Source organism: Lygodium microphyllum, unplaced genomic scaffold, assembly GCF_053477565.2.
Source record: "Lygodium microphyllum isolate KBCC unplaced genomic scaffold, Lygodium_microphyllum_v1.1.10 scaffold_31, whole genome shotgun sequence".
In the NCBI taxonomy this organism is placed as follows: Eukaryota; Viridiplantae; Streptophyta; class Polypodiopsida; order Schizaeales; family Lygodiaceae; genus Lygodium; species Lygodium microphyllum.
Genome location: NW_028229514.1, coordinates 11073354 through 11094123, shown reverse-complemented (window position 1 = coordinate 11094123; position 20770 = coordinate 11073354).

The window sequence follows — 20770 nt, the reverse complement described above, 5'->3', positions numbered from 1 at the left end:
CTCTAGCTGGGTTAGGTCAAATTTTTGAGAGTTTGATAAAAATTTACACTTGGCCCAGCTGGTCCAAATTGCAAGGTCCAAGTGGGTCACTCGGACGGGCCGAGGTACATGGATCGAGGGCCGAATTCGTGGCTCAGATAGGGTAGACTCAGACGGGCCAAATGGTCAATTTGGACAAGGTCACTCAGACGGGCTGAGGCACTTGGGCCGAGGGCCGAATCCTATGGGTCAGATGGTTTGGCTCGGACGGTTCAGGCCGAGGGTCGAATTAGTCCATGGTCCAAATGGTCGACTCGAACGGGCCGAGTAGGTCTGGGCCGAGGGCAGATTAGGGTTTTGGGCCGAGTGGGCCGAACGAAAGAGGACCAAGGGCCGATTCTGGGACTCGGCCAAGAAGCGACCGCTCGAACGGGCCGAATGCGGCACGACAACGACAGTGAGAGGTCGATTTTGCTCGATTCCTGTGATTTACTTAATCATAGCAAGCAATAAACCTCCAAATCCTATCTAGGGAGATAGGGAAAGGGATTCATATACCTGAATAGAGTAGTAGGCTCGTCGATGGTGAGATTGGATCGAATTGTGTGATGGCTCTCTCTCTCTCTCTCTCTCTCTCTCTTTCTCTCTCTCTCTCTCTCTCTCACTCACTCACTGTAATGGTCACAAATGAGCTCTCCCTTGGCCTCTTGGCTCTTATGCCCCTTCCCGGGTATGGTGTTGATGCCCCCAATCACTCACGTGCTGATCTTAGGTATCACAAGTGAGCTTTCTACCATTTTTTCCATGATTTTTGCCCTATTTTGCAATAGTAAACCCTACCCTTCTCCGGTGCGATTTCCTAATCCTAACCTATGCTAAATGCAAGAAGAATCGAAAGCAAAAATTTGAAATAATTTCTCCATGTTTCCCAATCATTAAACAAACAAAATATCCCAAAATAATTACTTGTTTTGAAGATCAAAAACACCCAAACTTCCTACCTATATCAAGCTCCGTTTTGGGGATGAATCCCTTACTTCGATGCTCGATATGAGGCGCGCAAGTGCTCAAGCTTGAGTCCGTTGGTCCCGACAACAGAACCAAAATGTAGTGGGAGCTCACGCTCAACCGCCAAGATCCACGGATCGCTTATTTCTTCAAGCGTTTCAAGCGAGCTCTAATGGCTATCTCTCACCTAGCCGACGCGCCGTCGATCCTATGAGTGTAGTGAGCTTACCTTCATGCCGATCGAGTTGCCTCCTCTCCTGCACACTCTGCTAGCTCCACGATCCAAGTGCAAGCTTCAAGCAAGTTCGATCCTCCCGCTCCAAGCTCCAAGCTCCATCACCGCGAGCAAGATAAGAGAAGATAAGAGAAGAGAAAAAGAGAGGAGTAGATGGAGAGCTTCTCCACCCCACGGTCCCTCACCCGCACACACTCACTCCCTCACACTCTCACACTCCCTCTCTCAAGCACAAGCTCAAGCAAGCAAGAAAAAGAAGAAGAAGAAGAAGAGGAGAGCTACTTTTGGCCACACACAAGAATGAGCTTCTCATTCACTTTTCAACTTTATATACAAAACCGTAAATCCCTTTTGGGCGGTCATCCCCTTTTTTACATGGCCGACCGTGGCCTAGGTCCTTTTTCCCATTTTCCTTCTATCTTCCTAGCTTCCTTCCCACCGCCCGTCTACATTTACAAATTGCACGGGTGAGAGCCCGACGCTCCTTGAATTAAACCATGATGCGCTTGTGCTCTTTTAAAAAAGTTTTGACTTGCACTTTTCCTTGTGTGCCTTTCTCCCTTATTTAGGACTCTTCTCCTTATGCATCTTTGTCTTCCGTTTCTCTTTGCCTTGGCCTTTGTCTTTGTCTTCTGCTTTAGCTTTTCTGGATTTTCCACCTATGTTCGTTTGAGGGTAACAGTTCTCAAATATGTCACTGAGTGTTTGCCTTGTCAACGTATTAAAGCCAAGCATGTCAAAATGCCAGGAAAGTTACAACCACTTGACATCCCCCAAATGAAATGGGAATTCATCAGTATGGAATTTGTTATTGGTCTACCCCAAGTTCAGGGAGGATACAACTCCATCATGGTTGTGGTTGACATGCTTACTAAGGTTGCACACCTTATTCCAGTAAAGACAAACTATAAAGCCTCAGACATTGCAAGGTTGTTTATCAAGGAGATATTCAAGCTACATGGGTTACCCAAAAGAATCATTAGTGATCGTGATTCTCTCTTCACATCACATTTCTGGAGAGCTATCTTTGAAGCCATTGGGACTCAACTCTGTTTTAGCACAGCTTACCATCCCCAAATTGATGGCCAAACCGAGAGATTCAATCAAGTCATCGAGGATATGCTAAGAGTACACTGCTGTCGTGAACCAAAAAGGTGGATTCAATACTTGCCTTTGGTTGAATTTTCCTACAATGCTTCTTACCAACAAAGCATTCAGATGACCCCTTTTCAAGCATTGTATGGTCATGACTGTCGAAGTCCCCTAAACTTCTCAGATCCAACCTTGAGTGTTGAAGCTTCAAGGCAAATGTTGGAAGAGATGGATAACCAAGTAAAGTCAATAAGACAGGACATCCAAGCCGCCAAGGATAGACAGAAGGCATACACGGATTTGAAGCATCAAGATAGAATCTTCGAGGAAGGAGACATGGTCTTCATTCGTGTATGGCCAAAGAAGAGTTCCCTATCCTTAGGAGATTGCAAGAAGCTAAGTCCAAGGTATTGTGGACCATATAAGATCCTCAAGTGCCTAGGACCTAATGCTTATAGACTGCAACTCCCTGAGAACCTAAAGGTTCATAATGTATTCCATATCAGGCTATTGAAGAAGTATGTACCTAATCCTAGCCATGTACTTGATGACCAAAAAGTTGTAATACCTAGTCAAGGAGTCCTTGAGCTATGGCCTAACAGGATCTTAGATGTTAGGGAGAGACAACTGAGATCTAGAACCTTGAGAGAATGCCTCGTCCAGTGGAAATATTATCCTGAGGAGGATGCCACTTGGGTGGATGAAAGCACTCTCAACCATCAATATCCCCAGTTTATCTTGAGATGAGGACATCTCGATTCCTCCAAGGGGGAGAGAATGTAACATTTCTATTGAAAAAAATATCACGAGCCCACGTGAGTCTCATGCAATAACAATTCTGACATTGAAGTTAGGGACGGTGCAATCTTTAAACGATACACGACATATCATGAGTCTCCACTGGCCAAAGGAGATTGCGGTTTAAAAACCCACATATCTACATGTGAACCTCCTCTTGGGAGGAGGTTAGAAGGATATTAAGGGGATAAAAATTCAAAAATTTATTACTCCTTCTTTCCCCATCCGAATGCCGTGCTAGAGGAAAGAGAGTGTGGCATGGGTGTATCAGTACCATAGCTGGATGACATGGGGGGGATCGGGCCATGCAACAGGCTGCGTGCGGGGGGGGTCCCCTCTCCCTTCAACTATGTAAACCCCCTCTAAGGGGTGGAGGGAGAGTGGTAGATTCTGAACGTGAAGGGGAAGTGTGAGAGAAGGAAGTTGGCGCCAGACTGTAGAGGAAGGTATTGAAGTTGCTGCATAGGGGAAGAAGAAGCTCCTAGAGTTGTTGTGCCAGCGGGAGGTCGCCAATCAGAATGCTGCCGTCAGCATGGGCTTAAGAGCTGCCACTGGAGGTCGAGTTGCGCCGCCACTTCCCTCTCCTTTTGTACATGCCCATAGAAGCTTTCAAGAAGCTTCTTGGAAGCTTCTAAGGGGGGCCCCTCTAAGCCCCCTTTTTCATTGCACTCTTACACAAGGGGTTTTTATCCCCCGGGAATTAAACTCTTTCCTCCCCTTGGATTCCCCAAAAGCCACCTTAGCCCGGGTTTTTAAGCCCCTTTCCATAACATTTCCACAAAGCCTTTTTAACCCCCTTGTTTCTTTTTAAAGCCTCCCATTGCATTCCCACACAAGCCATATTAGTAGGTTTTAAACCCTCTTTTCCATTGGTTCTCCTTAAGTTCACTCTAACAGTCGGATTTAAAACCATCCTTCCTATTGCAACTCCCACAAGCCTATTTTTCTAACCGGTTAAAAGGCCCTTCCCTTTTGAACCATTCGAAAGCCCAAATTTCTTTCCCCTCTTAAGCTTCATAGTGGAAGCCTATAAGGTCTTCCCACTAGTTTCCTAATACGCCTTTCCAGGGCTTTGAAGGAGAGGGAGCTACAAAGCACTTTCCACTCGATTTTCCCAATAATTTCCTTAAACCCCCGGGATTTTTAAAACAAAGAAGGCCCAAGCTCCGAACCCTAAGGCCTTCTAAAGCCCAATTCCGAAAGAGGTGCTTCGATCAAGGAAGCCATACCGAAAAGGGAATTTCGCGTACGAGGGAGATGGGCCAAGATCATAAGTCTGCAGCCAAGGCAAGAAGGTCGAATTCTCAATGGCCACTAAAAAGGCACAAGGCGCAACCGCAGGAGGATCATCTCCTAACATTCATGTGGACATTTCACCGAACCAAGAAGTCCAGGTTTTCTTCCTATTTTTTATTTACGTTGTAATATTGCAATTATGCATGGTTAATTCACGAAAGTAAGATGCACTTTTGCGATTGAAAAACATTGGCTATCTTAAAGGAAATAGCTCACAATTGAAGAATTGGTCATTTCTATTTCTCAAAGAAATGAACGAAAGAAGAACATAAGATGTCTATGCATTCTTAGCAAATTGTTTTTATGCATTGCAAAGTAACGAATCTAGATCAACTAATGACCATCATTACAAAGTCAAAATTATTGTAGTACACTTCGATTATGCATGGAAAGATTAAATCGCATGTCGCATTATTAGACAACTCTTTCTTTGCAATGATTCATTAAAGAAGATTGCTATCAACCGTAGGAATTTGCACGGCATGGAAATGATTCTAGGGCTGCATGAAGTAGGTTAAACTCTAGACAATTGGCATAAATCTCATTCAAACTATGTAGTAGTTAGGAAAGGTTGTGTAATGCTCATTCAGTGCACGAATATTTCATGAAGTTAGGGAAAGGCTGCATAGTTCGTTTTAACATAAAACCCTAAAAGTTTAGTGGCATGAATCTTGAATGCATGTTCTAGAAGGATCAATAGAAATTATGCCGTAATTTAACATACGCTTTGATCTTAACCAGAAAAGTTAGGGGTTGTAAATCTAATCATATGTAGGCAATGAATGGTGTGCTTACAAGAATGGTATCGTAATGCAACTAGTTTTTCCCCTCTTTGATCAACAAGACAATATCTTCATGAATAGACAAGTAAATTGGTTTATCCTAAACACCTAAAACCGCAAAGGAATCGCTTAGGAATCATTAAATCGATGCAACATATCCCAAATGCTAACTAGGGTTTAGCACGTTGAGGACGTGACCTAGTCGCACTTATTGCCAAGTTGAAACTCTCATACCCTAAAGACCTGCCCACATTCACGGAATGTAGGGACAATAGGACATACTCGCAAGAAACGATCTAGGGTTTCTACCCTAAGGATCGCTCAATTAAAAAGATGAAACTTGGATTGAGTTGGAACCCTAAGACCAACTGAATCGTCCTAGTGCAATTGGAAATTAATTGGATATGAAGACACTCTAAACCCTCTTCTTATCCAATCATGATTCCGTGATTAGAAGACGCAATTCGATGGGTGAAATAGTCCCATGGAATAGATGCGACACTTGTGCAACAAGTTGCAGAGTCACATGATCTTGTGGTTTGATCACAAGGGAATGGCCAATTCCTCAGAATGAGATTGGCAGATTCTTACGCAAGTTTATCTTCCAAGAGGATGAGTAGTCGTCCTGATATAGTACCTTTCTTGGGAAAAGTGACCAAGATAAGGGAATTAGATATTTGCTTGGAAGCAAAGGACCAATCAATAATCTGGAGCAACATACTTTCTGTTAATAGAACTTAAGGTATTAGTTAAGTTGGGTTAATAGGGTATGACCCTAACCCAAAGACATAAGGTTATCAAACAAAACCTTGCGGATCTTGCCAAGTCGCAATTGACCCCAGAAATGAATGCTGGATGCATTTGGAGAAAAGAATTCACTCCTTAGCAGTTGGTCAAAATAACGACCACTGGAAATGATTGTGCTTGTATTAGTTTAAAGAGCACAGTTTGCTTTGTTTGCACAAGGAACTAAAGGATGAAAAGATATCTAATGCTTTAGGTTAAAGGCCTGAAGGGAGTGGCAGCTCAGTTACCCCCACTGTTTGCCTGACCCTAACCAAGGGGGTTGTTAGCTATGTTGGGAAGGTGGATCAAACCGCCACGAGAGATCTCTCCATTGAGTGCTACTTGGAGTAGGAGGACACTTGGGTGCCAGGGGGGGCTCTGGCCATAAATCCCTCGCCTTTCGGGCCCTACACAAGAGGCCAACGTGACTAAGGATTGGATCTCGAGGCCCGCATACTAGTCTACGAGTGGAATCTTGGATTAGTAATCCCTATGGATTGCTGGATAGCCTTCGGGCAGATTATGGATAAGCCTACGAGCTGGACTTTATAAATGTATTTCAAGGATAAATATGATAATTGGTTGAAAAACAACTTGTTTGACACTGTTTTACTATGTCAAGTGCTAATATTACATGAAGGAACCGGTGCCTAACAGGCTAATTAAGGAAGCTGCTTGATGCATGTCCAACTAAATGTGGTAGGTAATTAGACAACTAAAACAACGTGAGGAAAGTGTGGTGGATGTGGCCATGGGTCTGTCCTACGGATGGGTGGTCCCGATTGGCCGAAACTTTTCTCAATCATAATGGACAACAAGAAGATCGTTTCAAAGAAAATGAATAGCAAGGGCACTGACCTAGAGTCTAGGTTATAATATTCTCGATTTACACTATTTTAGGGGAACAAAATAGGACTATGCCTTATGCCAGAGAGGTCAGCCTTGTATCCCTCTCGTTTTCGATTCTCCTTGAACCAAGTGCAGCATGAATCCACTTCAGCCCTGGCATTTTTGCGTAAAGTAGTTCGCTCGGGGTTCGACGCTAGTTGCCGTTTAGGAAATGACCATTGGAAAAAACCCTGATTCAGGTCGGTCCTAAGTGGGAACGGCCAGAATAATTCGGCTACGTGGCAGAGGCAGAAAGTCGTAGATCGCAAGCCCGTGACATTCCATGGGAGTGCCAGGCGGAGCTTTCTAGACCTCCTTTCCGGTGGACTTCCAAGACGTGTCCTGAAGAGAACAGGTGGACACGTTACATTCGACCACACATAAATTTTGCAGGCATATATCCTATAACGGCAATATGAGTTGTTTTGTCAGCCCACAAAGAATAAGGGAGCAATCATGGCCACTCTTTTACCTTCGCTCCGCATGCTTTTGCTAATACCTTCACAATAGGTGGATGACCTCTTTCACTTTTGCCATTTCCTTCAGGGTTATAGGCTGAAGTTAAAGCATGCTTTATCCCCAACCTTGCAAAGAAATCATGAGCTTCATCTGCATCCAGCTCACTCCTATCTGCAGTAATTTTTCCAACATAGCCATACCGACAAAAGATGTCTTCTAAGACAAAAGTACACATAGCATTTGTTGTCTTAGTACATAGAGCTCTCCCTTCAACTTGATTAGTCAAGTCTTCACGAGAAAGTACAAGATACCTCATTTGCCAAAGACCTGTAGGCATTGTGACTAAATACACCACCCACTTAAAATGAAGAGACAATGGATATGTGGGTTGCAATCCATCGATCTTTGCAAAAGTACCCCAAACACCTCTATGACTAGCCCACAACCTTTCATGAAATTCTTGCATAACATTTAATTGTGAAGCTCTGTCACCCAAAACTTGCAATGGCATACCCTATTTCTTTTTAGCATGTTTCCATAAGTATCCATCTTTTAAGAAAAACCCATAGGGTTTCCTCTTAATCTTTTTAAACTCCTCATCTGATCATTCATCTCTCTTTGTTAATGTACTGAGGTATTGACCAATTCTCAGCCACTCTCTTGCATATTTTTCTTCCAGAAACACTTCTACACAAGATGAAAAACATCTAAAGTGTCTTCTCTTTGTTGTCCAAGCTTTTGCTAATGCTGTAGCAACACCTTGCATTGCTAAATTCACTCTTACAACATCATTTTTAGCCACAAGAAAGTCATCTTTTTCCTCCTCATCCATCATCCAATCTTCATTCTCATAGCATGCTCGAGATAACATGTTAGCCACTAGGTTATCTCTTCCTACAATATGTTGAAATTCAAGGTTTAAAGATTTGATGTATGCAATCCACACCGAAGCATAGCAATGTCCGGGGTAGCACAACTAGTAATCATACCCAATACTGGACAATCGGTCTCATTGACTACATGAGCACCCATAAAATACTCCTTATCACATTTAAGGGATGTCACAATTCCCCATAATTCTCTTTTAACTTATGGATACCTTCTCTGTCATTTAGTCAATACTTTAGCACCAGAGCGTATTGCATATCTTTACCCTTCCTCATCATCTTGCCCAATCACCCATCCAATTTGGATTGGGCTTGTATCCACAATAATAATGATAGGCTTTCCATGTGAATAGTCAGCCTTTCTTAATGTAGGAGCAGATTTTAAGAGTTACTTCAATTTCTTCATTGCTTTCTGATGCTTCCTTTCCCAATGAAATTTCTGACCTTTCCTCAGAAGCTTATATAGAGCATCGGCTACATGTGCAAAGTGAGGAATCCATATCAAATAGAACGCACATGCTCCCAAGAATATCCGCACCTCTAATATATATGCATACATCTTGCATTCTATCAATCCCATCTATTTTTTCTGGTGATGGTCTTTGCCCATAGGGCCCACACATATGCCCAACAGTCAAAACCTCTTCAACTCCAAAGAGAAACTTTTGTCCAAAAATAGTTAAATGCACCTCTTCTAGACATGTCAAAATCCTCTCACAATCTACAATATGGTCTGCAACAAATTGTCTACATCCATGAGCATCCATCTCTTCATTATTTTCATCCATTGCACACCCTTTTATTGGAACATCATCCAAAAAGGGCATTGTAAATTGTGGTATAAAATCCTTGAGTACCCTATTCATAGCATCCCAAAGAATTGATCGCTTTGCCTACAAAAGCTTCTGCAAATTCATCAACCACAAGACCTGCACCCACATTTCTTATGGTCACTTTATTGACCAGTTGCATATCTTGAATAAGTCTCAAAGTCCCATTCTTTTTTGCCACAGTAAACCAAGGATTTGAGTACGCGGCTGAAGAGGGCTCCAAGATCTTCATGTGAATCTTTTCATTCAGCAAATCCATTAGCTTTGGCAGGTAAACTTTAGGCAGTGGAATAGGCCTCAAGTTCCATGGCACATGTGGCACAGTAAATATTACCATAGGAGAGACAACATTTGGATCCACACAACCTATTTCACTTGGTTGAAATGCAAGTACCTTTCCATACCTAGCCAACATCAGCATAAAACAATCTCTCTCAGCAAGCAAAAGAAACCCTTCTGCACCAACTTTCAATTCCTGTAATGTTTCAGATGTAAACTAATGACCTATATCTTTAGGATCCTGTAAGCTTGGCTACCTTAACACTTTTTCATACAAACCCTCACTTTTTGGTGGAAGTGGCAAAGAAATTGGTTTCACCTTTTTTTCAACAGTCTTATACTTTGTCTCCACAAGTGCTTCAGCCCATTGTAATCCTTCCTACTGAGCAAACAATGCTATAACATCATATATGTCCAAAGAATATGCTAACAACACTCTGTTTTCAGCCTCAATTTTTGCATGTATAGTTGCTAAAATTTCAGCCATAGTGTCATTAATATTCAGCCCATAAAAGATACCTGAAATGCCTTCATTTTTAGCTAACAGTCCCAAAGCATTTAGTTCCTTAGTAGCCCGTTTCATAGATATGCATTCAGCCTTGCACATAGCTTCCATAGGCTTAAACCAACATGAACTGTTTGCTGTAAATTGAGAATAACCAATAGTAAATACATGCTTCATTCCATCAAGAGATGAGTACACCCTCTGAACAACACTACCGTAGCCCCACATTACAACAATGCTTAATGAAATTCCATGCCTTTGAATTCCCTTGCATTTGGAGCCAAAACAGACTCTCCAAGTGTATCACCATTTTTAGGATGATTAATACAAACAGTAAGAAATTGAACTGCTTTCTTCCCATCCTTGCTTCTGACTCTTACATAAGCAAAACCATCATCAAGCACCTTTGTTTCCATACAAACTCCTATAATATAGGGCTATCCCAAAATCACTGCATATGAGGAATTATCTTGCACAAAGAAGTGTTGCTCTTCTTGTACATCACCAATTTTAACTTTTACATTAGGACATGCAGCATAAAGCTCTCCCGAAGAATTATTTGCAGCCCTCATATGCCAACCATGATCAGTGTCTACAGGACATGCACCATTTTCATACAATCCATGCTCAATGACATTTATTTGAGGCCCATGGTCAAGTAAAGCAACACAAGGAGTTTCACGTTTTTCTATTTTCACTACCATTTCAGTGGTAGTCCTAGCCCAATGATTTCTTCTGTAGTGACTTCGAGGAATAAATCCTAAAGTTTCTTCCCCATATTGTTGCATCTGCCTTACTCCACCACCATGCATATTACTACAAGACAATGCATTTCAACCACTTTCTTCTCTTTTCCACATGTTGTCCACTGATTAGTAGCATCCTGCATAGATAACCTAGTACTTACTTCATACTCATATTCAACCCGAATACCCAACAAACAAGTTTCCCCTTCAAATTGCAGCAATGCACTAGTGGTATCACCAAGAAACTGATGCTTCCTCTTAATTATGTCAATGATCTCTTTATGAAATTCTTGCTTGGCGATGCCAAGCACCTCTCCCAAGGTGAATTCCACCCGACTGTTTAAAATCCATTCTTCTAGAACCTTCTTAAGATTTGTGGTTGTCTTAGTGTCAGATTGCAACTTATATCTTGGCTGCTTGCCCTTCTTTTTGCCCTCTTGTTTGTTATCCTGTTTTTGGTCTTGACTGACCTCTTCCATAACATGCTCGAGAGGTGGCTAATTTGTAGCTTTAGGCTAATCCATACTTCTTCTTGTCATTATTTTAGCTGTCCCTCCATTATCTTCATCTCTTTTTTGTTTTTCTTCCTCAAGTACATCCATGTTTTGTACCTTTGCTAAATATGCATACACTGAATATGCATCTACCGGTGATTCCCAACCAATTATGCCATGAATGTCTTGCCCTGCATGAGACATTTTACTATCAATGACCTTTTTCTTTTTGGCTGCATATAAAGCATGTGTCCATATTTCAGCCTTTGGACCAACCATCACTTGGTCATGCATTCTATCCAACTATAGACCAAAAGTAGAAGCATGTACCGCCGCATAAGCATTTCGAGCTGCCAGGTCTTCCAACAACTTCTGCATACCTCCCTTTCTGAAATTCAAAGCAAGAGGCAATCCCATTTCTTGTGCATGGATCTTGCCATCTTTCCAAAAGATAAGTTGTCGTGCCAAGGCCTCTTGATAGGCAGCACAATCCTTTCTCTCATGTTGCAAACTATCACACCACATACATCTTTTTCCTAGCTTAGGGGTTGCTGCTCATCCCCTTTCCTCTTGTCCTTTTTCATCCAATTTTGCAACCTTCAATTAAAGATCTCGCATTCCTTTGACCAATTCATCTAAGATATCTTCCCTAACAGAGGGAACAATATCAGGTACAGCCATAGGGTTAGCCACGGAAGTAGGTGGCTTACTAGATACATCAACTGTCTTGCCAGTAGCAGTGTGCAAGCTAGAGACATGCAATATTTCTCTTCTTCTATGCTTCTTCACAAGTGCAGTAACAACTTCCTTGACATGTGTCCACTCTATTTTAAAACCTGTCTTTGTAGTCTATTCCTCTAGCAAATCATCAAGCTTCTCTTAAAGCTTAGGATCAACTACCTATAGAAGCAATTCAATTTTTTTACTTGCAAGAGCTTGCTGTTCTGCAAGATCCAATTGCTCAAATCGACTTTCAAATTCTCTTAACAATTTTGTACAAGACCCTTATTGGGTTGTAAAACCCACTCTTGAAAAGTCTTGCGCGTAATCAAACTGGTATCTTCAATGTAAAATTCTTCCTTGAGTGTCTTCTTGAAGGCTACCTAGTCAGCATCCTGCATGTACAATTCAATAATCCGTGCTTTTAGTTCATGTACAGTAACACGTACAAAATACCGACTCCATGCAAGTTGAGTCATCCCAAAGAATTCCATCTTCTAAGCATAGGTATGTACATATACAAATACATTCCTACCATTGAATAAATTCATCTCACACTCAACTACTTGTAGTCACAATTCTTTTTGCTTGAGCAGAAGCCTGCATCACCTGTTGTTGTTGTTGTACCTGCATAAGCATATTCATATTTTGCACCAATTGTTGCAAAACATCACTGGAGATTGTGTTCGAAGGTTCTCCCATCGTCTTTCCTTCTTCTGACGACCTTTCACGTCGGGTTCACCAATGTCGAAGGGGTTTTTGTTGAAAGGTCGAATCCACCAGGGATTAGAGGTAGAAGGAAGTAGAGATAGGAGATGGAAGAGAAAATAAAGAATACACAAGAGGTAAACACAATAATGACAAAGCACAATGAACTGAATCAATATGTATTAAAAGAACCTGGAATCCTTGCACTACTTAGAAGCAATCTCTGGGCATTAGTTCTCTTGGAGCTCCCTCGTAGAACAAAAACGTGGATCATAAATAATAGCTCCTTCTTTGCTGCTTGGAGCCCAAATCTGATGGCTTTGTTGGCTCTAAAAGGGGGTAAAACATAGGACACCTGCTCTCATATCTCCTAGATAACTCCTTCCTCTTCTTTCAGTTCAAAGTACAATTTTCAACCTATTTACAACGATCCCGAGGTGTGTGATTTCTCCAATCTGTCTTTTTTTGTGAAAAATATCATAACTGGCTGAAAAACTAACTTGCTTTTTGCATGCCATCCTAATCTAGAAGCTTTTTTAACTTTTTCAGATTTTTTACAATAAATAATATCAAAAATAGGCTAAAATTATCCAAAAATCTAGTATTTTTGGATAATCCATGCAACTCATACTAGTACTAATGACTCATCTCGCATTGACTCTCTAGATCAATAAAGAAGTCCAATGATGATGCGTTCCATGCTTTTTCACACTGTGTTCACATAGCATCATGACAACGGGTTAATTAATGAAGCTGCTTTTATATGCCGTAACTTAATGTGATAGGTAATTAGAAAACTAAAGAAAACCATTTGCGGGAAGCGAGTGGGAGAGATCCTTAACGGATCCATCCTAGGGATGGGTGTTCCTAGTAAGCTAGGAGCTTCTCTCAAGAGATTGAATGAAACATTAATTAGGAAAATTTAGGCAGAGTCGAGCGTTGACTTACCTAGGTCTTAGATCCATGATAAAAAATTATCTTAGGGAAAAGGTCCGGCGGTTGTGCTAGAACTCTGTTAGGGTTCCTTGAATCCTAACTAGTTACCGGAAAGAAGCATTGCACTCCATGAACTAAGGATAGCTACAATCGTTCCAGTCAGATGAGAAGCCCTTGTGGGACACCTTCGATGGAGCTAGTTGATGTATCAAGACCTCAGCTATCAAATTAGGACCCCAAGCTTGCAGGTTGATCCTCGTGGGGATGGCCACTACCTTCCGTTACAAGGCAAACTCTGGGAAGTCTAGATGATAGACCTTGTACATTCTCGTGAGTGCCGGGCGAAGCCATCTAGGATAGTTTCTTGATGAACCACTAAAACATGCTGCTAGGGAATTGTTAGGAAGGCATGTGACACTCATCTTAGGTCATGATTTTAGTAGATAGGTACTATGCATCTAAGAGTTTTTCTTTGATACCATGCTTCATGCATACGCAATGTGTAATGCCATAATGTGCTCTAATAGTTTTAACCAACAACAAGCCACATGTTATACAAATACATTCTTTTCATACTTTTTCCTAATGTACAACGATGTTGAGAAGATAAAACGAGGCTAACCCATGCTTCCACTCCTTAAGTTATTTAATAGATCTTAAATGCTACACTTCAATGCACAATCATTCGTTGTTTTCATTAGAAACCCTTGACATTTTAGCCTTCATTGCACATTGATTCACTATATGGAGCATTTTTTATATTATGTGTCATTTTTCCATAGACGTATCTCCTAAGCGACCACCTTAACATGAAAATGGGTGTAGATTGAGACTAAACCCATGCCTTATAGGCCACCATATATTTTGACATATTTCACTTTTTAAAAATATTTCTAGATTTAAAATTTATTTTTCTCTTTTTTTAACTTTTTCAAAATTTCTTAATTATTTCTACTATAAATACTAATTATTTTTTAACTTTTTATCACACAATAGTAAAAACCAACCATGAAAATTAGTATATACTATTTCATCCACATACAATATTTCTTTAAGTTATTTTTATAAATTATTACTAAAACTACTTCATTTTACATGTTTTTTATATTTAGGATAATTAATTACCAAATAATATGATATAGATTTTTTATTTTCTTTATGATAACACTCGAACACATGTCATACTACTATCATATCAAATTTCATGCCATATGCACATCATTTCCATGATTAAACATAAAAAAGAACCAAATTTTCATGAAAATTGAGACTTACTAGGATTTTTCATGTTTTATATTTTTATGGTTGCATACATGACCAGCAAATTGGTCACAATTTGGGATCTACTTAGTGCTAGTTGTTGCATCTCAATATCACCATCATCTTATCTTTATTGAGTCTAAGCCCAAAAAACCATATCTCATCCCAATCTTCTCTTGATTATTCCCACAAGAACAACCCACAAAAGGAGAGAGTGGGAGGAGAAAGAAAGACTAGAAATGGAGATTTCATATCACGCCACCATTTGAGGAGCCAGAGGTTGCAATATGAAGTGAAAATTTTGAGAAGAATCATGGTGTAATTAGTTGGCACGGGTACTCTTTGGCTCTCATGACCATCTCTCTTCCCCCTCCTCATGAGGACATGGCATACCCTCCTTTCTCCATGTTTTTTGGCCAAAAAAATGCCCCTGCCCCTCCCCAAAAAATTTTGGGATTGTGACCTTTGGGGTCACAACTCCAACCACTTAAAACCTCTTTCACACATGGCTTTCTTTCCTTCCCCACTTGGGCATCTAGAATCTCTCGCATTTGGCCTTCGAATCAAGATTTGAAAAAATCTGCATGTTTTTTTGAGACTCTCACACTTGACATTATCGGTCCTGCCACTTGAAATTTTTTATAAAAATCTAGAACTTCTGCAAGGTTTGTCTTCAAATGTGACTTTAAAACCCATCTTTCATTGACGCTTAAAATAACCGGATCTACCTTTGCTACTTCCATTGGGCTCACATTTTCACTTTAAAATTTTAAATGTTTGTATGCTTTTGGCTCTTTATGTGGCTTAAAACCTCACTCTCATTTCACTCAACTTGGTAGGTGCCCCATCAATAGCCCCAACCCCATCCTCATTTTGGATGTCAATGGCTCACCCATCTAGTATATTATTAGGGGATGGTTTTTCTTTTTTGGAGATTGGTACTCAAGGCATGAAGCCCGAGGATTAGGTTAGGTATCTCTTGGAAGGTTTGAGAAGTTGTGCGCCTCCTATGAAGATATTGTCGGGCATACAAATCTATGTTATAACGATATTCCTAGTAACCCTTTCCTCCTAGCTTGTTAGGAAGCTAGTTCTAGGAATTCGTGCTAGTTGTGAGGCAACTAGGGAATCTTGTTGAATAATTTACAAGAAATAATACATGTCTCTAAAATATATACAATATGGACATGTGTAAAAAGGGGTTCTAATACTAAAATATGAAAATAAAGAGAAAAAGAATAGAAGAGCAGATATCCATCATCTTACAAAGGCTTGGTAGGTTCCTAGGGGTGAGTGGCCGATACCTTACCTTTCTTGCGGATGGCATTTAGCCAAAAAGTAAATAAGGATGGTTGGAGTGAACATAAAAGTGAGCAGAAAAAAGATTTTTTTTGTTGCCTCACAAGAGCTTGGTAGATTCTTGGATATTGAAACTAGACCTAAGGCCAATGCCCTATTCTCCTCATGTTGGAATACACTTAGATTCCTCCTTTTTACACATCCAAGTATCAAATAATGATTAATGATTAATGATGAATGTGAAAACATGAACATATATATGAATTCAAATGGACTAGGCTATAGGAGCCCTCTCCTGCTCGGAGTTTCTAGTTTGGTTATTCTAGGTTAGGTTTTTGAGGTCAAGCCAACATTGAGGATGGATTTTTTATAGATCTTTTAGCCATTTGTATTGGAGTAGTTGGCTCACAAATCGGTCTTGATCTCTTTATTAGATTATGCCTCACCCATCCCTCCTGAAATTCATGTCTCAATTTTGTCAGGGGATAGGGTGAGAGTTGTATTTTGTGTTCTTTTGTCTCTTTTCTTTGAAGCAACTTGATACTCTTTAGGTTTCCTTTGTGTATAGATCGGTTCATGGATTCAACGGCTAGAGTCACCCTATCCCTTGGCCACCAATGAGAGTGGGAATTTCAGCTAGATAAAGGTCCAAAAGTGTGCTAAATTTTATCATTTTAAAGTAGAAATGCAAGCTTGCTATAGAAGTGGAAGAGGTAGATCTAGTCATTTCAAGTGTTAATGAAGGATGGGTCCTAAAGTCATATCTAAAGACAAATCTTGTAATGGTTCTAGATTTTTATGACATTTTCTGAATAGATAAGTGAGAATGTCAAGTGCCAGGTAGTGCAAGAGTCGCAAATAATCAGTCTTAAGTTTTCAAGTCTCAATTTGGAGGCTAGATGCGAGACATATCGAATGCCCAAGTGGAGAAGAAAAAAAAAACAAGTGTGAAGGGGATTTTTAGACCCTTGAAATGTTTCATGGGGGAGGCATTTTTCAGCCACCACAAAAAAAAGGTGGAGAAAGGAGGGGGCACCATGCCATGAGGAGAAGGGGGAGAGAGATGGTCATGAGAGCCAAAAAATACCCATGGCAATTGATTGCACCATGGTTCTTCTCGAATTTTTTTCTTTCTATCCTCACCTTCAGCTCTATGAAGGGTGGCTTGATTTGAAATCTCCATTTCTAGTTTTTCTCTCTCCTCCCTCTCTTTCCTCTTGTGGATTGTTGTTATGGGAATAATCAAGAGAAGATTGGAATGAGATATGGTTGTCCACTAGCTTGAACTGGATGAAGTTGAGATGATACTAATGCTAAGATATGGTATGACAAGATCCCAAATTTAGACCAAATTGCTAGCCTTGTATGCAACCATAAAAATATAAAAGATGAAAAATCCTAGTAAGTCTCGGTTTTCATGAAAATTTGATTCTTTTTATGTTTGATTATGGAAATGACATGTATATGGTATGAAGTTTGATATAAGAGTAGTATGTGATTTGTTTGAGTTCCATCATAAATCAAACATAGCACTTGACATCATATTAATAAGCAATTAATTATCTAAAATACGAGAAAATATGTAAAATGAAGTAGTTCTGATAATAATTGCTAGAATTCGTTGAAAGAAATGTTGTATGTGGATGAAATAGTGTATGCCAATTGCCATGGTTGGTCTTTTTTGCTCTATGATTAAGTTACAAAATAATTATTATTTATAATATAAATAATCAAAGAAAATTAAGAAAAAATTTGCATATTAAAGTGGCAATTTAGGGAATATTTACAAATGGGATTTTTAAATTATACTTTGAAAGAAACCCATAAGTTTAGTAAAGTAAAAGGGGTCATTTTATGGCCTTATGGCATGTATAGAAAGGATATTTCTTAATGCACTTATAAAGAAAGGATATGCCCACGAGCATGGAGGCAGATGGGAGAGGATCCATCTTAGGCAAACTCTAGGGGGTTATGGATATCTAGTCGATAGTAGGTCAAGAGCCATCATCATGAATGATGAGGGGAGGAGGGTGATGGCTCACATGAGAGAGTTGTGCCAACAAGTTTTTCGGCACAACGTCTTGGATCATTGGAAGAACATACCGGAGGGGAGCAAGGACTACATTGTAGCATCCTTACACGAGGAGTTTCCGGTGTCAGCCTCAGTAGATAGATTCTCTATGGGCTGGATGATGGATTGCATGCATACATACATGTCACATAGACAATCCGACGCACGCAAGGCAATCAAGAGTGGAGCTACAAAGCCCGAGTGGTTAAATGCAGACGAATAGCACCGACGACTGAGGGAGGAGGCTACAGATTCTCTAGGACATAAGAGTCAGCAGCGCGAGGCGGCGAGGGCACGACTCGAGACCGGAGTGGTCCATCATCTTGGGAGTGGTGGCCACATGACATATTTGGAGGACTTTGTAAATTTTTCTTTTATTTTGCTTGTTTATTTTTTTGAAATATTCTTTGTACTGACAATCATGTTTCTAACAGTTAGCATTTTGTTTTCTTTGCAGCACTCCATTACAAATCGCGATCCGACTAGCCTTGATACTTGATATGCAGAAGGCATGGTCTCACTGCATTGATCAACCGATTGTATAGACGCGACGGCCCTGTAAGTCACTCATCTTTCTTGTCCGTGGTTACCATGAGATATTTGAATGAATTATTGTATGGTGGATTAATGTGTTGTTTATTTTTCTGTAGAGTCCATTCGATGCTCCTTTGCAGCGAGACGAGCTTTCGGGGGACAAGGATTTGTAGCTCGCCCTTGGATCCCTAGAGCTCACACACCTTTATGTTTGAGTCGCTTGATCTATGTAGACATTTTCTATGTATTAGTGATATCCTGTCATGATTGTACCAATCGCTTATTATGCGATCATGTATTTATTTCATGTATTAGTTTTATGATTTCAGTATACATTTTTTTTGTTTGCAAGCGCATTGTACACAATAGTGCAAAAACTATTTTGTATGGCTCTCATAAAGCACACAATGCTCTGCCTTGCCACAATTTTTTTTTTCCCAGTTACTGTCACTATTAGCGTCACAAATTTTACTGCTTGCATCATTATATACGTCGCAAACCGTCGTTATCAGTGTCGGTATTAGTGTTGGTATTAGCGTCGCATTTGCAACGCTGATACTGATGATGATAGTGACGGTAATACTGATTGTTCTATGGCATCGCTAATAATGACGCTTTTTGCGATGATGGGGGCAAATTTTGTTATTTGCATTTTCATCGCTTTAAATGTCGGTATAAGGCCTATATATTGTAGTGTCTCTATAAACTCAATGCAAAGGAGCTATCAAATGAAGGTGATTACTCCCATAGAAAGTGCAATAAAGTGCAATTACAACATGTTGAAGATGAGCTATATCAGTAAGAAATCAATGTGAAAGAGGGGAAATCACTGATATACGACAAATTGGAACTACTAGAAAATAGCTCCAACTAGTAGTGAGTGAAGATGCGACTAGCATCGAGAACTATCAAAGGATCAATGTGTCAAAGTGAGATACATCCCATAAGCATAACCATTATCCATATGGGTGAAGATGTGACTGGCATCGAGAACTATCAAAGAATCAGTGTGTCAAACTGAGGTACATCCCATATGTATAACCATTATGCATAGAGTGTGCCTCATGGATAACAGAAGAGACCAACTAGAGGCACAACGGATTGAGAAATGTAACAAAAGCTAGATAACCAACCAAGATGCATACATCACTATCAACATCATGACAGAGATAGGTGTCGGCCTGAAAGTAATGCTAGATCATTCCACTAAGCATCAACTGTGTACATAAAGTATGTGTTTGACTTAAGTGGTTTCTAGCTTATGCTTTCTTATGCCTCCACTAGGCATGGTGTCTGGTTCCCATGTGCTCATAGCTTAGCATTGAATGGACACCATGATTAGTGTAGTCATGTGTCTAACTTTGGTGGTTGGTAGCTTGTGCTTTTCATTGTGTCAATGTCCCATGCTCGCTTGGCACTAAAAGAAACAAGGCCTTCCTTATGCTTGCACTAAGCATAGTGTTTGGGTCTCACGCCCTCATGGCTTGGCATTGAAGAGATATCATGATTAATATAGTCATGCATCTGACTTAGGTGGTTTACAACTTATACTTTTTGCTTTGTGTAAATAAGAATAATGCTTGATAGATTAAGTCAATTATTTATATACATGTGTGCATATATGTTAAATTGAATACAAATTCTTATATCTAAATAGAATACAAAATATATCTAAAAAAGAAGGTATGCAATAAATTATTTTGATACATCGTGTAAGTGTAAAAAGAGGGGTCATAAAACTCTTGCATAAGTCATAGGTAGGGGATTTTCCAAGATTCTTCACTCATAGATGACATGTCTTCTTTGCAAAGAGTGAACCCCCACAAACTATGGTTTCCTTGATGACACATGGCTAGGTATGAGTTGTTGATGAACAATAGGAATGTTGTAGTAGCTTGTGGTCAAGTTCATTGAAGTCATGGGTAACCTAATCAAACTCCTCAAGAAATAGGGGTAGCCAAGTTTGTTATAGTCGTGGGTAACCTAATTGGACTCCTCAAGCAATTTAGGTAGCCAAGTGTGATCTAAAGTTGATCCTTAATGAATCATGAGCATGTAGGTAGTCGTGGGTATCCTCCCTAACAATCGTGAGCAAGTCATTAGCAATCATAGGCAACAATCATAGGTAGTTGCACACTCTTATGCAATAATTTTGCAATCATAGGTAGGTTGATCATG